The sequence below is a fragment of the Schistocerca americana genome, chromosome X (genome assembly GCF_021461395.2).
Source record: "Schistocerca americana isolate TAMUIC-IGC-003095 chromosome X, iqSchAmer2.1, whole genome shotgun sequence".
Classification (NCBI taxonomy): Eukaryota; Metazoa; Arthropoda; class Insecta; order Orthoptera; family Acrididae; genus Schistocerca; species Schistocerca americana.
Window position 1 is genome coordinate 443183642 of NC_060130.1, and position 16783 is coordinate 443200424.

The 16783-nt window shown below is 38.2% G+C and overlaps 1 long non-coding RNA gene across 1 annotated transcript in view; it reads left to right on the forward strand.

The window, feature by feature from the left end:
• The window catches only part of LOC124554983, a 44756-nt gene extending 38066 nt beyond the window's left edge, over positions 1-6690 (forward strand). The window contains exons 3-4 of the long non-coding RNA XR_006968505.1: positions 3521-3661; positions 6484-6690. This is a non-coding gene — a long non-coding RNA (uncharacterized LOC124554983). The remainder of the gene's footprint in view (positions 1-3520; positions 3662-6483) is intronic.
• The last annotated feature ends 10093 nt before the right edge of the window (positions 6691-16783 follow it).

Here is a 16783-nt window from a genome sequence, read left to right on the forward strand (position 1 = left end):
ACTTTATTTTGAATTTATCATTTGTGTTCTGAAATTATATTGACCAAGCAACTTTTCGTTTCCAAATAGTTGTGCAGTGAATGATGCAAAAACAGGCCAATTGGCCATATGTAAGTCAGTAAATCATAAAGTTAGTAACCAAAATTTTGTTTTCCAATGATGTTATCACACTCAAAAAAACTTGCAGTGATCCAAGTAAGTTGTACTGGAGAGATGCAAATTAAATAGCTGTTTTATATAAATTCACATTATACTAGACATGTTTCTTTAGTTTTAATTAATTTATATTTCATTTATAAATTTTGTAATCTAATTGTCAGTATGACTAATTAAATAAGAAAACAATCCTTAAACATTTACTTTAAGCCAGTTGTTTGTATGTGTATGCAGCAAATTTGTTCTTTGGTTGTTTCTTTAATTAAGCTCATCTTCCTTTCTTCCTGTGACGTGGCCGTTACTCTTTATATTTTAGTGACTCTGCCAGTTAAGATTTAATTCCCGTGCAGCTTATGAAAATTCCCACTGGTTTATAATGGTAAGGTGTGAAGTTCAAAACATGATGCAGCAGGCCTGAGTTTGATTCCCGGCTGGGTTGGAGATTTTCTCTGCTCGTGGACTGGGTGTTGTGTTGCCCTCATCCTTTCATCATCATCATCATCATCATCATCATCACTGGCATCACCTGAAATAAGACTTGCAACATGGCGGCCAAACTTCCCTGGATGGGCCACCAATGCCACACGATCATTTCATTTCACTTCTCTAACTGCAGTGGAGCATATCTGAAGAGAGGATGGTTATGGTTGACGAAATGCTTTACACTTGGAGCAAAAATTTCTTTATGAACCATTTATCTTGCGAAACATTACAGGGAAGCTCCACCCCTTGACATGGGCACAATAGGTCCTCTGCTATAAGAAGTTAAACATACTGAAATCAGAGGTATTAGTGACAGCTTGTTTGACGTAAATTCAGTATGACAGGTTTTCTCTCTCTCTTTGTCATGGAAGACTGTCAGCATCACCTCTACTTCACCTGCTACTTTATGATTTAATGGTGATAGTCATAAAAAATTCAAATTGGCTTAGCAGGTTTGGCTGAAGGAGAAATGAAAAGCTGTAGATGCAGGGACAATTATGAGAAAGACATACATGTATCGTGTACGTGGATATTAAAGAAACTTCGGAAGGAAAGAGAAACAGCTGAATGAATGTCAGAGTTCAGAATGAAAGGGATTTCGAAGCAGAGAAGGGAAGGCTGAGAGGTTGAAAGAATATGCAGAAAGTCTAAGTAAAGGAAAGAAACTTGCAGACAGTTTTACGGAAAGAAAAAGGAAAGTAGATGATGAGAGGACGACATGATACTGCGAGAAGAATTTGACAGAGCAATGAAATATGTTTGTCAGATTGAGGCATCTGTAGTAGATGACATTCCATTAGGATTATGCTTATCCTTGGGGAACCAGCCATGACAAAACTGTTCCATCCGGTATGCAAGATAGGAGACAGACAAAATACTCTGACTACAAGAAACGTGATAATCCTAGTTCCAAAGAGGCAAGTGCTGATCTATGAGTGTTACTGGATCATCAGTTTAATAAATAATAGTTGAAAACATACTAACACAAATTATTTACAAAATGATGGAAAGACCGATAGACAGTAGACAAGTTCAGTTTCGTGAGAAAAGTAAGAACATACAAGGCAGTACTTGACCTTAAGACTCATCTTACAAGGTCGATGGAAGAAAGGCTATTTAGTGTTTATAGGATTTGTAGATGTAGAGAACTTTTTGGTAATTTTGACTAGAATATGCTCTCTGAACTTCTAAAGGTATCAGAGGTGAAATACAGGGCTCAAAAGCTTATCTACAACTTGTACAGAAATCAGACTGCAGCTGCAAGAGTTGAGACATGTAAAGGTAGTAGTATTTGAGAAGGGAATGAGATAGAGCTGTAGTCTACCACTGTGTTATTCAGTGTGTATATTATGCAAGTGACAAAGGAAACCAGTGATAAATTTGTTAAGGGCATTAAAGTTTAGGGAGAAGAAATAAAAGAACTTTGAGGTTTCCTGATTACATTGAGAGGCAGTCAAAGACTTGGAAGATTAGTTAAATTGACTGGATAAGATGAACATTAACAAAAGTAAAACAAAGGTAATTGAATTTAGTCTAATTAAATTAGTTGTTGCTGAGGGAATTAGATTACGAAACAAAGAGGGTATGGAATGCGAACTGGTAATAGGAAGAAAAATGTCCCTGAAAAAAAAGGGTCAAATGTAAATTTAAGACACTGGAAAGTCTTTCCTGAAAGTATTCGGCTGGATTGTAGCCTTATACAGAAGAGAAACATGAAGTTTGAACTGCACAAACAAGATGAGAATATAAACTTGTAAAATGTGGTGATACAGAAGAATGGTGATTAGATGGGTGGATCAAATAATTAAAGTACTGAATCAAATTGAGGAGAAGAGGAATTATGGCACAATTTGACTAAAAGAAGGGATCCACTGGCATTACACAGCCTGAGTCATGAAGTAATAGTTAATTTAGTAATGGAGGGAAGTGTGTGGGTTAAAGATTGTGAAACAAGACAAAGGCTTGACTATAGAAAGCAGGTTTCAGTCTGTTGGAATAGTTATGCAGATAGTTCCATGAGATAATTAGTGTGGAGAGCTGCACCAGACTAGTCTTCAGCTGAAAATAACAACAATGACAACAGTCACATTCATTGAAAGTGAAAAATATTAAATTTTGTACATTACAGTAATTTTGATTCCTATTATCAGGTTGCATATTTTTGATTATCGTGCCTTCATCTGTCAGTGTGAATGTGGGTCAGCCAAAAGACGTCTCTGTGCTTGAATGTTTTGCAGGTGTTTCATAAATTATCTGCCTGTTGTCAGCGGAAGACTCATCTGACATTTTTACTGTTGGAGTCTGGTATACTTCTGCCATCCAATACACAATATTGGTTGTGTTTAAAATAGGTATAGTGCACACATTCTGTCCTGTCTCAGTAATGTGACAGTTTTTCTAGTTGACCAGACAGTGTAATACTTTGTGTCAATAGTCGCAGCCAATGCAGGTTATGGTAAATTGTGGTCTGTGCACACATTAATTTCAGAAGCTGTGGCTTCTGCTGGATCACCTCACACAATAATGATGTGTTTCACAATTGTAGCTAATCATTGCTTACTGATTTGACAAATTCTAAGAGTCTAACAAAATAGTGATTATAAATATGATTTTAAAATATATTTTGGCTTCATGATAGGACCATCTTTCTTTGTACATCTCAGAAAATTTCATTTTATTCCTCCTACCCGTGAATGAGGGGGTGGTAAATTAACCCATGTTGGGAATTACTTCTCTTGATGGTGGATGATTGGTTTGTCATCATTTATTGTATTGCCTAATGACACTGCTGCTTTCATTGCTAGTTTTTTGTCTTTACTGCAATGTGAGTGATAAGTATAATAATATCAATAAATAACTTCATTAAATCTCTTCTTTGTAGGTGTATGTGGAAAACAGACAACTAATAAAAACTTTGAGGTGCCTCGACGAGCGGGATCATTTACCACCAGCACAAATCACTGTAAAGTGTCTACTGTAAGAGAAGTAGACGAATCACCTTATGTTCCTTATGATGGCCCGGGTTAGTAGTACCTTTTAATCGAATGTCTACTTAGTACTGTAATCACCATTTTGAGATTATAATGTGTTATTTAATGTTTGTGTTGCATTTATCATAGTATAGGTAAAACTTCAGAGGCAAATACTCATTTGACAGTGATTCATGTTTAAAAGCGCGCACGCGCCCACACACACACACACACACACACACACACACACACACACACACAAAATATTCCATTGGGTTCTACAAGGATTTAACACTTTGGTAGCTTCTTTCTCTTTACGAGTAATTACAGTCTATGTGTAAAGCCAAGAATATAAGGGAAGGAGATATCTGTTTATCCACAACTTCATTGTTCCTGGTATATAGCACAGAATGATATCTTATATACAAATAAGCAGTAGTGCAGACAGCTTTTATTCAAATTAAGAAGTGTTATTCAGACAAAAGGACGTGATAGCACAGATGATTGCAGTAGTCATGGTAGTGGGGAAATGGGCTTACAGCCCAGATAAGGATAGAAAAGAGATAAGCTATAAATGTGATTGGATATCAAGGGCTAGAGTATAAAGAAGAGAGACGAAATGGTGTTTGGGGTAATCAGAATTGAGTGACGGACAAGTGATGGTAATGTTGTTCTGGTATTGCTTTCAGCTGTGAATGTGTTTAATGAACCAACATATTGATTTTCTGTTTTGAATAAGAAATTATTTGCAACAAGGAATTGGTTTTCATGAATGAATTTTAGTTCCTGGGAAAAGTGTACTTCTCCAATTACTAGCATTAGCACTTAAGATTAAATGACAAATCATAACTTTTTGTCTGTTTGAAAGTAATCATATTGTCAGTGACAAACTTGTGACATTAATAGACGTAACATAACAGACAGTGAATTTTTAGAAGAGAATGTATGTTGGCAGCTCTGTAATGAGATACCTGACTTAATGGAATCATTTCACATGCCAACTTGGGCAACTACTCTACTTTCTGTCCAACTCAGTAAATCATGGAATATTAAATATGGCAGTACTTAGATCTTCAATCCAATTCTAGTAAATTTGGGAATACACTTGAAAATTCTCCCTTGTGAAATTAGGAAATTTCTACTTAGGTATCAACTCAGCCATATTTATTATAGGCTTTACCAGACTAAAACAGTGATCTTGAAATTGAAAATTAATGAATAATTCATTCAGAAAACAAAAGATATTGATTAAAAAGACAATCCACAGGAAGACATGGATTAACATTGCACAGTGCTTCTGTATTAGCAACATATTTTAAAAAGTCATGTAACCAGAATCCACAACACTACTTGGTAACACTGGTTACAAATTTTAGCACAACTATGTGACCTCTAGTTATTTATTTAGGATGTTCGCCACATTGAGCGCCATGATTTCAAAAGATAGAGATATTTTAAGTGTCAAACTTTTTTTTTACACAAAATCTGCCTGTTATCCAATATCTCAGGACCTTTCTTTTACAGGTACTATGGCTTCAAGGAAAGTAATTATTAACATAAAAAGAAAATTGGTCATTAATGAATAGTTTATCTGAACCATTACTTCTACTTAGGCTGTGATTCAAAAACAGGGTTCTCTAAGCTGGTAGATGCATACTGAAGCTTATCTACTGGTCATCTGTTGGCAGTAATGCTTCCATGTTCGATGATATTCGAAGTGGATAAAATTTTCCCGAGACTTGAGTTGTCTCCTTTTTTGCCTTATCACTGCATACAAGTGCAAATTCTTCCAGATTAGATCAGGGGTTCGGGCATGTACTTTACATACAATAACTTTCCATCTCCATCTTCAGCTTTCTTTGGGATAAGAAAGTACTTTAAACACTGCACATTTAAAGTAAAAAATCACTATCAAACAACATTCTGCTTACATATTATGATTTGTGTAACGTGCACAACTCCATTGCTGTAAGAATAGACAGGGTTCTGCAAAGACTGACTCTTTACATTCTCATGACTCTGAAGACAGATGGTGAGATCCAAGGTCATGATGTGAGCTTTTGATACAGTTCCACACAGCCATCCAGTAAACAAAATATATGATTGTGAATTATTGGGCCAAATATGTTATTTAAAAGAAGACACCTAATCAAATAGAACTCAGTATTTTATCCCCAACCTGGAGACACAATTTGAAGTTACAGTAATATCAGATGTATTTTGAAGAAGTGTGATTTGACCAGTCGTACACATGGTATATGTGTAAGACATAGATAATATTTTTAGCCCTTTGATGTTGTTTACAGTCAATGTGAGAGTAATGCAGTAATTCTAGATGGTCTCCAGTGGGAGATGCTACGTGAAAAACGAGTATTGCTTTAGAAATTAACCTTAAGATTCCTTAGATAATTTTTAAAAATTCCATATATTTTGTGGCAAGAATTGAGAAGATTTGTTGGCAGGAGACTATGTTGGCAGTTGAGGAGATGGAATTAACCATATTAAGGCTACCAAGGCAGATGGTTACTGAAATTGCAGCAGGTTATAAGTGAAAGTAGGTTTGTAAACAGATGAAAGTTTAGAGTGACTATGCAATGCTAATTCACTGATGATGATTTATCAGATCAACAGGAAATCCTGTTGGCACTAATCTCTTCTTAGGGTGGTTGATCTAATCCTAACAGATGTTAGATATCTATTGATTATGTTTGCACGAATGTTGTGACTATATCCACTTATCTCTTAAAATGAGTGTGTTACCACTAGATAGCATTTTCCTCTTAATTGAGTTTATATTTTGATTTGGTTCATTTAATATATGCCATTTATTCATGTTTTCGATGTCTTAGTGACACAGATTTTATTCCTTTCACAGGGGAGTGTAGCAATAACAGCATCAGAAATCCATCAGCTCTTGGAGGCAGTTTTCACAATGTAGGAGACAAAGGTAATTAAATGACTGTTGTTGTGACACACTAGGATTGGTAAATAAAAAGGTGAATGCAGAGAAAATGTTACACAGACATCTAATTCTGTTCATTGTTATGTGCATGTAACAATAAAGTGCTTTCCTGCAGCATAATTTGCTATTTGCTTGTAGATACGCACATTGCTATTCAAAGTTTTTAACTGATGAAAACCACAACAGCTGCATCAAAAAGCTTTTATTAATCATGTCTAGTTTCGTGGCATTATAGTCACATCTTCAGCTGGCAAAATGTTGACCTAAAGAAGATACAAAAATCATAATTAGAATTAACTAAAACGAGAATGAACTGCTTTCATACAGTTTTGATTAGCAAGGAAAGAACATGGACTTTACACCACATAATGTACTTAAAATCTCCCTTAGGGGAAATAATAGAAGTCCCCTATTTTCCTGCACAAAATTGGCATCATAAGGTACACAACCATCATCAGTAAAATAACTATAGGAACAAGAGCAGGATGTGACCCTAGAAACGAAAATTTTTGAGTAAGGACCAGCAACATAAACATGGAAAAGAATCCCACAAACTAAACAAGTGTACCAGATGTATGCAGTAAATCTTCTCTGGAATAATAGCCAACCCACTATTGGAATGTACACTGAATAAGCAGGCACCATCCTCAGAAAGAATGCTCAGCACCACATACACGAAGCCAGAGGAGCACAACATAGTGAGCCAGAGGCCACAAGCACATGAAAAGCATATATTTAACAAAAATATATAAAATACCACAACACCCAGTCTTTCCACTTTCTCTGCTGTAATATGGTAATAACATCACTCTGTCAGTAGTAATTGACTACAGGTGACATTTATTTGCTACATCATGCGGAACTTGCTCAGGTTATTATCAAGTGTCCTTTGATAGAAGTTACCCTTTCAGAACTTAGAGTGTTAGTTCTTCCTATTTCATTTATTTTCTCAGTGAAGTTTTCCTGAATATGGGGACCCTGCAATTTAAGTTGTGTTAATATTTTGACAGACAATAAATTCATAACTGTAAAAATGTTCATTAATTGTTGTAGGTTACAGGAAATGGTGATGAGGTATTAGTCTTGTGTGCAAGACAATTGCAGTTCCAGTGACTATAAACATTGTGTGTGCAGAGCAGCATCTAGATCTAGCCACTTCCTAAGGGCAAAGCAGTTTGTCCAACTTGGGGGCAATATTGTGTAAGGTCATTGAAAAACAATAAAAATAACTGGAACTACAAGAAAAATGACATGACCACCATCAGAAACAATTACAGCAGCGATTGCATTGGCAGCAGCACTGTAAAAGCCATATTATAAGCTACAGTGTGACATGGTGCACATAAATTGTGCAAAGAGGTAAAAAATGAAGGGCCAGCAAAATCCAAAGGTTCAAGAGGTAAAAGATCTGCCACCTTAAAAAATCAATAGAATTTGTATCTTTAAAATGCAATAAATTCAACAATTTTGTATATTGCTAAAACTATAAAGAGGAACTAAAATGAACCCACAATAACAGTTCTGCTTCACAATAACATGCCAAATGTGAAACCACAGGAGGAGGATAGAGCAATGCCACAAAAGGTGCAGGAAGCATGTTAGGTACTTATTGTGTCTCCTGCCCCCAATGCCCCCCCCTCCCCCTCCGCCCCTCCCCACACACACACGTATGTACATTTGTGTAACCAATTTGCCATTAGAAAATGGTGATGTAAATTCTACCTGCCAATTAACCATAAACGCAGGCATGATTTTAAGCATCTCATTATTTCCATTGCTGCTAAAATGTTAAGCATATTGTCCTTAGGTTCCTTATGTAAAATTTTTAGAAACTTTAGTAATGGAGTGTCCCTCAGCGCATAAATGCAGTTTAAGAGTTTATATTATCAGTGTGTTCATTAAATCTAACAATAAAACTTCTCCCTGTCTGACCAATATATTTTACTGGGCAACAGAATGAACAAGTCTGGTAATGGGACTGCTAATACCAACTTGGATCAATTTATCACTGTTATTCTGGAATAGGAGCTGGATCATAGTGTATACCCCAGGATTCCATATCTTGGTCTTGGTGCCTGTGTTAGACACACACAGACCTCAGGGTCAGACCCCTTTTATGATACAGATGTTCGTAGTATTTATTGCGACTGTTGCGCAGTACAGCAGGTTGTGAATGGGTAGACAACATCACCGCCATCGGTCACAGCACCAGAAGGCAATGAGACAAGCATTGCATCTGTGGCAACAGAAACACTTTTGATGGGAAGCATGCCCCCTTTGACACCAGCAATGCAGCCTGGCCTGTGGTGGATGGCGAGGGTGGCTGTGAAGATGTTAAGACCTCTGTCAGGTGCGGTATTTGACAATGGACTAGCTGTATTATTTCAGCTGACTGGGCTATGGCTATGACTTCTTCCAATCTAGAGTCCAATAACTAGAGGGCATCAATAAACACTTCATGACCAGGTGTGTGTATATAACTAACCTGTCTTGTATGATGCTGTTTGTATAAAATTTAACACACCTCTCTGGTGTGCAATTGAATTTACAGTGTCAATGTCATGGAGTTTGGTAGTCCATTGTAAATGCATGTCCTGATTGTTTAGCACACTGAAAGAAAAACAGTCATTCTGATACCACTTGGCAGTTATAGTGTTTGGGGTAGTTTATCTAGCTCATCCAGGATGAAGGCAGAAGGCTCCTTCTGAGGGGCAATTTTCTATATCATCTGAAATGTATCTGGTTCTACTATGCAGGGAAGTTGTCCCAGTAACAAGCAGTATGAGTAATGTATCTTTCCCTAAATATCAGCGCAGTAGTGCTGCATTAGCACTCCTTTCTCATGGCAGCTTTTGAATGGAGGGAACGGAGCCTATGTAGGCTGTGCCAGGTAGGGTGGGGTCACTCGAAGTGAGACAATAACTGCTCCTTAAGTTTCATTTGTGTCTGTTGCATTTGCTGCTGCTGCTGCTGCTGCTGATGCTGATGATGCTGATGATGTAACTGCTGCTGCAATTGTTCCTGATGGTGCTTATGTTATTTCTCTTGTAGTTTCAGTTGTTTTTACTGTTATTCCCAGTTGTTTTTACTGTTATTCAATTAGCTTAAAAGTGTTGCCTCCATCTTTGACAAACTACTTTGCCCATAGGAACTGGCTGCATCCAAATATTGCTCAGCACACACAATGTTTATGGTCACTGATATTGTAACTGTCTTTCACCCAAGACTAATACCTCAATGCCATTTGCTGTAACCTACAATAATAAACAAACCTTTTTACATTTATGGTCTCTATTGTCCATTAAAATATCAACACAAATCACTGGGTCCTTATAGCCAGGAATAATTCCTCAAGAAGGTAAACTAAGCGAAAGGAACTAACACTTGAATTTCCAAAAGATAAACTTCTGTCAAAGGATGCTGTCAGTGACACTTGACAATAATCTGAGCAGATTCCACACGATGTAGGTCACAATAGCACCGACATTCCGAGTAGTCACTCGTAGTCAGTCACTACTGACAGGGTCAGAACCCCACAGCAGTACAGCTGGTTGAGGCAATGAATTCAGCAAAGTACAACAGAACAGTGTGATGTTATCATATTACAGTGGAGTGGCAGTGGAAAAGACTATGGCTTAGCAGAGCTGGTGATGATCTGCTTGAGGTGACTGCTGAAAGAGAACTGACGAACACATGCTCTGCAGTCAGCTATGTGACAGTTTTTGTAGTTCACTAGGAGGCTGACTTGTTTGGCACTTGTTCATGTACCATTGTTGCCACTGCATGTGACAGAGCCTGGAACCCTATGATGGCCATGGTCTGTAACAAAGATACAAGCTAAATCATGTTGTATTGTTATGATGACCTTGGTAACTTATGAAAGTGATACAGTGTAAATTATGAATAAGAGGAAGGAAAATAGAAATAGTGTTTCCTTTATTCTCCACACAGCACTAATTAGGAAAGTAGTATCTACATTTTCTATTAACACAGAAAAAATTAACAGATAGTATGCGCAGGCACACTTAAAACTGTAAGTTATTACAATAGCAGTAGGTGACTAAGGTTTACTGAAACCACTATATAATAGTAATAATGACAAAATATAAGATGAGTCCTACATGTGTCTCCTTTAACTATTGCAAAATCAAAGAAAAAACAAAGATGAAAAAATATCAACCAGTGTCCTATCATTAATTTGGCAGCTTACCAGTTATATGTAACCATGGACTGATGAGCCAAAACATTATGACCACCTGCTTAATAGTGCTTTGATCCACCTTTGGACTACAATACAGCAGCGGTTCTTCATGACATAGATCTGACAAATTCTTTGTAGACTTCTGGAGTAGTCTACGCACAGGTCACACACTTCCCATGACACACTGATGGTTTGTTCATGTGAAGCTGGCGCCGGATAAAGTGCCAAATGTGTTTTGTCGGGTTCAGATGTGAATTTGGTGGCAAAGGCATAAATGTGAGTTCACTACGGAACTCCTTAAACTTCTGTAGCTTGTCATGGGACATGGACAGTTATCTTTCTGGAAGATGTATCACTCTTGGGGAAGGCATGAAGTGTGAAGGGATGCAGGTGGTCTGCAATAATGTTCACATAGTCCACAGCTGCCATGATGCCTTCGATTACTACCACGGGTCACGTGGAAGCCCAGGTAAGTGTCCCTGACAGCATAATACTGCCTCAATCGGCCTGCGCCTGTGGTTAGGTGTATATTTCGAATAGCTGTTCACCTGAGTGACAGCATATCCAAACGTGACCATTGACCTGGTATATCAAGAAGCATGATTCATTTGACCAGGTGACACATTGATCCGGTGATGATTCGTGAACGTCTGATGTCTTTTCACCTACTCATACTTTCATCGTCCTTCGACCACTTTCTGTAGATCCTCTCAGCAGTCTAGCAGCTTCAGCATTTCCGAGATGCTCATTTCCGGACGTCAGGCATAACAATCTGCTCTTTGTCAAAGGCACTTAATGTCAATAGATCTGTCAGTTACTTATGTTAGTAGATTTCTCATTTGTGGCCTATATCATTGCTATGATGATTCCCCATTTTTCTGTACTCTTACCATATCACATGCCTGCAACATCAGGTTGCACTAAATCTATGCTTTGGCTCATCAGTGTATATATAACAATTAAAACGTAACTAAAGTTTTATTAAAACCAGTATATTAAATTAAAATATAAGAGAAGGCTGACAGATTTCCTTTTTTTTTTAACAATTGCAACATTGAAAGAATAACTGGATAAAAAGGTATGAAGATAGAGGCCTATGTTCAAACACAACTTAAGCACCTTATTCATAAGCATAAATGTGAAAACAAGATAGGACCAGGGACAAAAATCAGAAAGTGGAGTACCCATACAAAAGGAGAGTTTCAAATGACAAGCAAAATTATGCCAATGAACCAGAAGATGTTATGTAAAATCTTGGTAATATTCTAGTTGTGCTCAGATTATACAATCCATTTGCAAGTAGCATGGTAAAATGTTGTTACTGTGACAGTTGTGGTGGTTTTGGGCCCTGTTGCAACTAAAATAATGGATTCTTAAGGCTTTGTATTTCATCTGATTAGGTAGTCTTTTAGAAGATAAATCTGACTGATTTTTAAACTTTTTTTTGCAATCTGGAATCCTTTTAAAATTGAAATCTTTGAAGGAATAGAAAAAACTCCAAGCAAAATTGTATAATGGATTTCTTTATTTGGGGCAAAATTCTTACAGAAACACTCAACCAGCTCCAGGGAAAGATAAAACAGACAAGACACTGTGGTTCATGTAGAGATTTACTTTTTAAAGTTCCAATAGCATTACTCCGAAAATGAGTCTTAAACCATATTACTTGCACCCACATAAACTGCCTAAAAATGTTTTTCATCGTCCTCACAACTTGCATATTTGTCTTTTTGTTTTAATTATAAATGCCTTCCTCATTACTCTTCTGACCACAGGAAATACTACATAGACCCACATGTGTAATGGAGCTTAAAGTAAATCTGCATCCACAGGGCAGTTCAGCAGAGCTTTCTTTCTACATTTGTGAACAGGACAGTGAAGCTTGCGTACACTGTTCAGTCGGCATGCTTCAAAGGATCACTTCGAGCTTAGACGAGGCCTGCGTTGTTACTGAGTGGTGCGTTGTTACTGAGTGGCTAGACAGGTTGTGCACATGGGAAGTGGTTTGCCAAATTTACGTGCACCATAGTAGCATTATTCAAACATTCGAATGCAGTTGTGAGACAGAACACAGAATACTGCCTTGTAGTGGTCACCTGCAGTCAACTCTAGCTGATGACCACTACATACAAATTGTGGCTCATAGGTACCCCAAGACTAATGGGAGAGTACTACCTCTTTTTACAGGCAAGTGGAAACGTGTCATGCCAGACGGACGTCTCCACAAAATCAATTTGGCATCTAGGAATCCATTGCAACCAACAGTAGGAACCCCCCAGGAAGATAGTTGGCCAAGGAACATGTGGAATGGAACATGGATCAGTATCATCTTTTTTTTACCCAACCAATGAAGAATTTTTGAGATAACTAATGATTGTCATAGAGGAGTGTAGAGGTGGTAAAATACCAGTGTGTGTCTTGGGCACGCAGCCTTAATCAGTTTGACAGGCAGGTAGGATCAGGACAGGATCTTAGTCTTAACATATTATCCAGCCTTACAGCCCAATTTTTCGCAATAAGTTCACCTTTGAGGGTGACAACACACAAGCACGCCATGCCTATCTTGTGGACACTTTCTAACAGCCAGGAGACAGTAATCAATTGAATGGAGTGGCCTGTGGTATTTGCTGGTATGAACCCAATTACGCATGCTTGGGACCAGTTGGAACTTGCAATGCATCATTTCAGGAATCTTCCTCATACACTGAAGGACTGCTGTTGAAGAGTGGGCAGACTGTAACAGCAATGACTGACCCGGCGACTTGTTACAGGAAAGAGGTGGTTCTCGATATTATGGCTGCACACTAATTGTTATCCAGTATTGAATTGGCATGATTTGCAGAACTGTTGCTCACCTTAGTTACTGTTACAAGCCACAACAGTTTAGCAGCTGACAGGAATTGGCAGCATTTCACTCTACGTAAACATCCACCGTATGAGAACATCTCTGCCAACTATCTGAATGATGCCCTATTGGCTAGTGGGTGCATTGCCTCACATTGTTTTCAATGTACTTGTACCATGCCTTCATTGACAGTGTTTCTGAACCCGACGAATTGTTATAGGAAAGAGGTGGTTCTCAATATTATGGCTGCCCACTCATTGTTATCCAGTATTGAATTGGCGTGATTTGCAGAACTTTTGCTCATCTTCGTTACTGTTACAAGCCACAACAGTTAAGTTGTTATTGCTTGTACCAGACTCCAGCAGTTTACTAGTTACAGACTGGCAAACATAAGAATTTTGTGTCAGTTCAAGTGAAACATTTTTGAATATCTCCCTACTGCCCCAACTTGCCGTGAAGTGATTTCCACTTCTTCATACACAAGAAAAAGTGGCTTGGCTGTCAACACTTTGATTCTAATGAAGAACTTCCAGATGCTGTCACTCGCTGGTTACAACCTTAGGCTGCAGAATTTTATGCTGAGGCAGTTCGTTAATTCATCAGAAGATATGTTAAATGCTCCAGTATGAATGGCAATTATGTAGAGAAGTAATACAAAGCCCCAGAATGAGATTTTCACTCTGCAGCGGAGTTTGCACTGACATGAAACTTCCTGGCAGATTACTGTGTGCCACACTGAGACTCGAACTCAGGACCTTTGCCTTTCTCGGGCAAGTGCTCTACCAACTGAGCTACCCAAGCATGACTCACGACCCGTCCTCACAGTTTTACTGCTTTGCGCAGCTCAGTTGGTAGAGCACTTGTCCGCGAAAGGCAAAGGTCCCGAGTTCGAGTCTCGGTCTGGCACACAGTTTTGATCTGCCAGGAAATTTCAATACAAAGCTGTAGTTTTTAGGTTTTTCTAGTAAATTTGCCTTACCTTCTCCAGTACTTTAACTACATTCTGATGGAGATTACTTTTTCGATATCCCGTGTGTGTTGTCAAGGTGGAACAAAATGTCACCTTACTTACTTCTCCTGGGCTTTTAAGAAAAATTTGACAAAATATTCTCCAATATACTGATCTGTGATTACTGGCTTAGCATCTCAGTTGGGGGTTGTGGTTATGTGTTCAGATCCAGAAAAGAAAGTAAATGCCAAAGAACATTATGGTAGTAGATAAAATGTATGTATATGTGATGGTGACTGGGGTGGCCAGTGCAGATGACACATTTCATCCTTGTGCTCACAAAACCAGTGCTGAATGATGCAAGCTGTATATACAGGGGCCTGGTTGCCCTGGAACACAGCATCACTCACACAAATACCTGGTTGTATCACTTTGTAGATACATGAAATGGAATGATCACATAGGTTCAGTCATTGGTAAAGCAGGTGGTAGACTTTGTTTTATTGGTAGAATACTGAGATACTGCAGTCAGCCTGCAAAGAAGATTGCTTACAAATCACTCATGCGATCAGGTCAAGAATATGGGTAAAGGCTGTGGGACTCTACCAGATAGGACTAACAGGAGATATTGAACAAATACAGAGAAGGGCAGCACAAATGGTCACAGGTTTGTTTAATCCATGGGAGTGTGTCACAGAGGTGCTGGAGAAACTGAACTAGAGGACTCTTGAAGATAGGCATAAACTATCCCGAGAAAGTCTATTAAAAATGTTTCAAGAATTAGCTCTAAATGATTACTCTAGGAATATTCTACGACCCCCTATATATATTGTTCACATAGGGATTGTAAGGATAAGATTAGAATAATCACTGCAGACACACAGCCATTCAGATAATCATTCTTCCCGTGCTCCATATGTGAATGGGTTTGCTAGAAACCCTAATAACTGGTACAATGGAGCATACCCCCTGCCATGCACCTCATGCTGGTTTGCAGAGTGTAGATGTAGATATAGATCACCATTGGAGAACAAACATTGTACCATAGTATAGACCAGATTGAGCAAAATGGTCAAATAATCCTTGGCAGTAACCCAACCTTGTAGAGTAACCATGGGGCCCAAGGAATGCCACGATGTGTCTGCCAAAATAATCACTGAACCCCTCGCAGGACATAAACTCAGCTAAAAGTTAGAAACACTGAAGCAAGATTCATCCAACCATTTGACTTTCTTCAGTTGCTCCACAGGCCAGCTATTGTGGCTTTGGCACCACCTTTTCCTGTTACAAGCATTTCCATCCACTGATGAGTCGTGTTGGAATTCCAGTTTGCCCTGCATTTCTGTGTTTATGAAAATCCTATTGCATTCTTTTGATGCTGACAGGGTACACAAGTGCGACATTCAGCTCTGCAGCGAGATTTGTTGGTGGCAGCCTCTTTTTTTTTTTTTTTTTTTTTTTTTTTTTTTTTTTTTTTTTTTTTTTTTTTTTTTTTTTTTTTTTTCAGTGACTGATTGTTTCACTCACTCATTGTACACTTCTGTCCATGTTGTGACTTAGCCGAAGACGTTTCCCTGCTTTCACTGTATGTGGTACAGATCTTCGATATGGTACCTCTTCAAGTGGCAAACACTTTGCCTACCTTGGTTACAGAAGCAGCCACCATATGAGCACCAACAGTTTACCAATGTTCAAATTCACTTAGCTCCTACGTAACACATTCACAACTATACAGAACGCTGTTGTGATGTATTGTGTATGTTTTCTGTAAATCAGGCAAATGCATAGATGATTTGTTCTGAAGGGTGCTGTTGATTCCTCTTACTTTTCTTATCCAGTTACTAAGTGTGGTGGTGTAGCGTTAAGGCACTGGACTCAAATTTGGGAGAATGACTGTTTAAATCCTTGTCCAGCCATCCATCCAGATGTAGCTTTATTCCTGGTTTCACTAAATGTTCAAAGTAAATACAGGGAAGGTTCTGTTGGAAAGGACACAGCCGAAATCCTTCCCATATTTGAGCTTGAGCTCCATCTCTAATGATCTTGTCATTGATGGGAAACTAAACCTAAATCTCCTTTTTTTAACTTCCTTCTAATTCAGATTTGTTATTTTCTCCACTCTTGTCTAATTCTATCTGTGTTAGCATGATGCCTAACTGTAACTGTCTACCATTATTCTGCCGTCGGAGAAGCATTACACAGCAGAATTTTGAATGAT